The 6,240-nt window shown below is 45.2% G+C and overlaps 1 protein-coding gene across 2 annotated transcripts in view; it reads right to left on the minus strand.

Annotated features, from left to right (window-relative positions):
- Positions 1-5,693, minus strand: part of LOC123766446 (phosphatidylinositol 3,4,5-trisphosphate 3-phosphatase TPTE2) — a 98,236-nt gene extending 92,543 nt beyond the window's left edge. The window contains exon 1 of one of the 2 annotated variants that reach the window (XM_045755556.2): positions 5,273-5,693. The gene's annotated coding sequence lies outside the window, so the exon portion shown is untranslated. The remainder of the gene's footprint in view (positions 1-5,272) is intronic. The other variant, XM_045755557.2, reaches the window with a different exon arrangement.
- Positions 5,694-6,240: the final 547 nt, after the last annotated feature.

Genomic DNA, 6,240 nt, shown 5'->3' on the forward strand with positions numbered 1-6,240 from the left:
GTGTAGATGTCTCCTGACACACCTTATGGTGTAGATGTCTTCTGTCACACCTTATGGTGTAGATGTCTTCTGTCACACCTTATGGTGTAGATGTCTCCTGACACACCTTATGGTGTAGATGTCTCCTGACACACCTTATGGTGTAGATGTCTCCTGACACACCTTATGGCGTAGATGTCTCCTGACACACCTTATGGTGTAGATGTCTCCTGACACACCTTATGGTGTAGATGTCTTCTGACACACCTTATGGTGTAGATGTCTCCTGGCCTCCTTTATCCATGTCCCATCTTCATTATCTTCCTGGAAGTGCCTTCCAGGAACCAGTTGTCTGCTCCTGGAGTTTGTCAAGGTCATCCTGTAACCTTCAGAAGTTAACTCGCTTTTTACATTCGCCATTAGCTCTGTACCGTCTGCAAACATTGGCATGTGTGAGCTCACTTCCTTGCGTAGGTCATTCATATAAATTAGGAACAGTAGGAGTCAAGACCGACCCTCGGGGAACTCCACCTGTTACTTTCTTCTAAAGTGAAACCTTATATCTGATTGTGACTGTTTTTTGCCCTTCATGTATTACCTTAGCCAGGTCACCGTTTGTTCCCCATCGTGTCCAGCAGCCGTGCATGTGGGACACCGTCAAATGCTTGTTGACAGTCTGGGAAAATACAGTCTACCCAGCCTTCCCTTTCCTGCCTCATTTTCGTAACTTTGTAATAGAACTCTGTCAATTTTGCAGGTACGACTTTTCCTTCTAAATCCTTGCTGTTCATTTGTTACAAAGTTAATCTCCAAGTGTTCAATTATTCTCAACCTGATTACTTTTTCCATCGTTTTGCACTCATTACTTGTCAGTCTCGTGGTCTGTAATGTAATGCCTTCTGTTTTTAATATTGGGACTACGATTGACTCTTTCCAAAATTCTGGAAGGTTTCCAGCCTCAAGTGGTTTATTGAAAACCTGAGTTAGCGAGTGACAAAGTCCCTGTGTAGCCACCTTCAACACTGTGATATTCAGTCTGATCCTAGTAATATTGTTGCCCTTAATTCCTTCAGGTCGTTTTTAAGCTGCTCTACAGTGACTGTTACGTCATCCAGTGTTACCTCTGGTCTTTCCTCACTGTAACCAAGTCTCTATGCTAATTCTTGTGTAAAGACCTGAAATCTTTTGTAGAGTTCGTCACACACCTCTATCATTTTCAGTGAGAATTCCACCTCGTCTCTTCAATATGATCACATGGTATCTTACTGTTATCTTCCTCCTTGTATGGTTACGGTTGGTTCTGATGTTGTTGTTTTAGATTCAGCTACTCGGAACATAAGTTCCAAGTAGCACGGGCTATGGTGAGCCCGTAGCGGACTTAACTGGCACAGGAGCGGGGCAAGTATCACGGGCTATGGTTAGCTTCCGTTGGTTCTGATGTTGTTGTTGTTGTTTAAGATTCGCTACTCAGAACAATAAGTTCCAGTAGCACGGGCTATGGTGAGCCCGTAAAGTTGGTTCTGAATATTGTCCTCCTTATATTAATTGATGAAGATTAATTTAAATTAAGTCACAAGAGGTGGCACGGGCATGAGTACCCCGTAAGTGGTACATGTTTGAGTGAATGTGGTCTATGGTCGTGTAATAAATCTGTCTCTGGGCCTGGCTCCTTATATGGCTATTATTGGCCTTAAAGCTAAGAACCAAAGTACTTGGTTGGTCTTAGCTTTAGCAACAAATGTCGTTTTCAAACTGCCTCTCAGCTTCCCTCCGGATTCGGGAAAATTCATTTTTAGCTCTCATTAGTTACCTCTCTATTGTCCTCCATCCCAGTTCTCTGTACTTTTTCATGTTTTTCTGGTCCTCTCCTTTGCTTCCTTGCATTACCTATTGAACCACGACTTTGCTTTTCTCATCCTCCTCTCTCTTCAGTAGGATAAACAGCTCCATTGTATCTCCACATTTCTAATCCACGAATTCCATCATATCATATGTTGTTTTTCCTTCCAGTTCTTCCCCATTATATTTCACTCAGATACATTCCCTACCTTGCTGTAGTCCGCTGGTCAGCAATCTCTCCTTCCTCACTGTGTTTCTTGGTCTAACCAACTCCTTGGCTCCATTAGGTATCCTAGCATGAGAATGCTAGGCTTGCACCGAGGGGCGCCTCGTGCACTGTGTTCCATATTTGCAACATTTAGGGTAAGCACCTGATGCTGCCGGTGGGTCCCCCTTACCCTTGTTGCTTCTGTTAAGTGTTGCTTCAGTAAGTGCTGGTCCACTGTGTCTACCAGCTTTGTTATCCATGTCTCGCCGCTTCCTGGGCTCCTTATTTAACTTATCTTGAAAATTCCAAGTATTAAATTGCGATTGAAATCGTAGTGTATCAGAGAGAGAGAGAAAGAGAGAGAGAGAGAGAGAGAGAGAGAGAGAGAGAGAGAGAGAGAGAGAGAGAGAGAGAGAGAGAGAGAGAGAGAGAGAGAGAGAGAGAGTGAGTGAGTGAGTGAGTGTGTGTGTGTGTATATACTATTTGTATCTGCAGAATCGATCTATTAGCTCTGGGACCCCGCCTTTCTAACCAATTTATTTTCTTCTATTATGTCTACTACATATATTTCTCTTTCATACACACACAGGAAGCAGCCCGTAACAGCTGTCTAACTCCCAGTTACCTACTTGCTGCTAGGTGAACAGGTGCATCAGGGTGGAAGAAACTGCGCATTTGTTTCTGCCTCTGCCGGGGATCGAACCCGCGCCCTTAGGACTACGACCCCCCAGAGAGCTGTCCACTAAGCCGCCAGGGCCCCCTCCCTAATGAATATTGTATGTACTCACCTAGTTGTGCTTGCGGGGGTTGAGCTCTGGCTCTTTGGTCCCGCCTCTCAACTGTCAATCAACAGGAGTACAGGTTCCTGAGCCTACTGGGCTCTATCATATCTACATTTGAAACTGTGTATGGAGTCAGCCTCCACCACATCACTGCCTAATGCATTCCACCTGTTAACTACTCTGACACTGAAAAAGTTCCTTCTAACGTCCCTGTGGCTCATATGGGTACTCAGTTTTCACCTGTGTCGCCTTGTTTCAGTACCACCAGTGTTAAACAATTTATCTTTATCTACCCAGTCAATTCCTCTTAGAATTTTCTAGGTAGTGATCATGGCTCCCCGAACTTTCCTATGACTATGACTATAGCAGTCGACCCCACAGACGCAGTCATAAATTTTAACATGGTGTTCATTCAAAACAGAAATTTTCTCAAATATAAATTAATATTATAAAATAATAACATATTGTGCATATATAGGTTAGGTTAGATTAGATTAGGTTAGGTGTTTAGGTTCTGTTGGCGATTATTTGTATTTGTAGTACGTGGGTGAAGCATTTACAGCGTTGTAAATGCGTTCGATCAAAATTCGTCAATGAAGCACTTGTTTCGGAATTGTTCGAATGAAATCAGTTGTGAGTCGTGTGTCAGTCCGCAGCCCGTCCTCCAAACAAAGATACAAAAGTGATTCCATGTACCCGCCAAACCCCCTGTTTATGAATGAAAAACGGTTTACACACGACTCACAACTCATTTCGTTCGAACACTTCCGGAACAAGTGCTTCACTGACAAATTTTGTTCGAACCACAACGCTATAAATGCTTCACCCACGTACTACAAATACAAATAATCGCCAACAGAACCTAAACACCTAACCTAATCTAATCTAACCTAACCTATATATGCACAATATGTTATTATATTATAATATTAATTTATATTTGAGAAAATTTCTGTTTTGAATGAACACCATGTTAAAATTTATGAATGCGTCTGTGGGGTCTACCGCTGGTTGTAATGGACTTGAGTCGAGGACGGGTTGTAGCCCGTCCTCCAAACAAAGACCCAAAAGTGATTCCATGCACCCACCAAACCCCAGCTGTTTATGAATAAAAAACAGTTTACACACGACTCACAACTGCTGAGTTCGAAAACTTCCGAAACCGACGAATTTTGATCGAACCACAACGCTGTAAATGCTTCACCCACGGACTACAAGTACAAATAATCGCCAACAGAATTATTGACACCTAAACACCTAACCTAACCTAACCTATGTCTATATATGCACAATTTGCTAATATATTGTATTATCTTATATTTGAGAAAATTCCCGTTTTGAATGAACAGCATGTAAATGTTTATGAATGCGTCTGTGGGGTCGACCGCTGAATGTAATGGACTTGAGTCGAGGACGAGTTGTCATAAGCAGGGGGTTTGGCGGGTGCATGGAATCACTTGGGTCTTTGTTTGAAGGACGGGCTGCTCTAATGACCTCGCCGGGGACATGAAGCTGACAGCTTGTCAAAGGTCCTCCCCCCCCCCACCCCATTGTTAGGATTTTTTCGAAATGGCTTTTGAACTGAAGTAATGTTTGTATATATTATTTATATATATATATATATATATATATATATATATATATATATATATATATATATATGTGTGTGTGTAATTACATGTGTAATTGCCTAAATTCAGTTACAGGATTAGAGCTATGCTCGTGGTGTCCCGTTTTCTCAGCACTTTTTTTTTTTGAAGCAAAGAGGAAGGAGAGGCATAGGTGAAGGGAAGTATAGAAGTGGGAAATACAGTGAGAGGTATGAAAGCAGGCGGCGGACTGTCCGCCTTGCTGACACCATGTGTGGGTGTTGGCAGCTAAGCTAAGCTGGCTCCCTCTTGTCAGGGAGCTGTGAGTGTGTGAGAGGTTCTTCACATGTGTTTCACCACATATGGATGTCCATAGATGAATACTGTGTAGCAGTCATATACACACACTCATTCTTGTTCGTTTGTGTGTGTGTGGGGGGGGGTTTGATGGCCCCCCCCGTCCGAGCACACCCCCTCGACCAAGCACCCCCCCCCCCGACCAAGCACCCCCCTCACCCCCCCCCCCGACCAAGCACCCCCCCCCCCGACCAAGCACCCCCCCCCTGACCAAGCACCCCCCCCCCCCGACCAAGCACACCCCCCCCCCCCGACCAAGCACACCCCCCCCCCCCCGACCAAGCACCCCCCCCCCACCCCTATACCCTCCCACTACTCACACACTGGTTTAGTGTTAGGCTTAATTATGGTCAATCAACCGAGACAGTGTTATATACGTCCACATTGATGGCTTAATGACCCGCCAGCAAGTATACGTGAGTCGTGAACACAGTTTACGACCAAAGTAAACTGGGAGGATACATACAGTGACACATGGGGGTATATACGCCCCATCATACAGCTGTTAGCCTACTAACCTTCAATTGCTGGCCGGCGCAGATGACCACTGTAACTCCTGCTTCACAGTTGTGGTGTAGGGAACATGGGCGGTATTATCAATGGTTATCACTGCACTAGGGTACTGCGTGAGGGGCTCGGGGCATGGGTACTCCTGAAGGGCAGCAGCAGCAGGAGGAGGTGGTGCACGGTGAGGGCCTCACTCCGGCCGCCACACTGAGCCTCACGCCTCACACCTACACAACCACAGCACTTCACAACACCACCTCTGCTGCCTCGCTCACCATGCAGGAGGTGACGACGAGCTCCTGCTGGTTGACCTGTGGGCGTGTATGAGGCGTGTGGGCGTGTATGAGGCGTGTGAGGCGTGTGGGCGTGTGCGGGCACGTGTGGGCGTGTGTGAGCACGTGTGGGCGTGTATGGGGGCGGATCTCACACTCCTCCCACCACTATTGCCATCCACTGAGCACTGTTTATTCCTGCTGATGGGGGGGGGGAGGGGATGTGTTGTCTGATTGCATTAATGAGACAAAATTTGTGACTTTTCCTACAGTGTTATCACTTCCTGCGTCAACATATCAAATTTATTTTAAAACAATACCCTGACCCCTTTCTATGTATATTTGAGGTGTTACATATATATTCTTCTATGTATATTTGTTTATTCACTCTTATGTTCCTTCTACGGCAGATACAGCAGGCGTTTCCCCTCTGGATCGCCACACTGAGGCGCTGAAACAGAAAACTGGCAGCTCCAGAGTGTTAGTGTCAGTGAACTTATAGTATCCCATTCCTTGAGAAAGTTCCTGACACCTTGTTCTTAAGGCCAAGTGTATCAGATGCTGTGGGAACAAATGTGTACAAATGTTTCTAATTCCCTGTAATTGGTTCATTTCAAGTACAGCTGTCACACATCGGATGGTTTCGACAGTTGTGGCACCTTATTGACGGTGTCGACAGTTGTGGCACCTTATTGACGGTGTCGGCA

This window comes from Procambarus clarkii, chromosome 62, assembly GCF_040958095.1.
Source record: "Procambarus clarkii isolate CNS0578487 chromosome 62, FALCON_Pclarkii_2.0, whole genome shotgun sequence".
In the NCBI taxonomy this organism is placed as follows: Eukaryota; Metazoa; Arthropoda; class Malacostraca; order Decapoda; family Cambaridae; genus Procambarus; species Procambarus clarkii.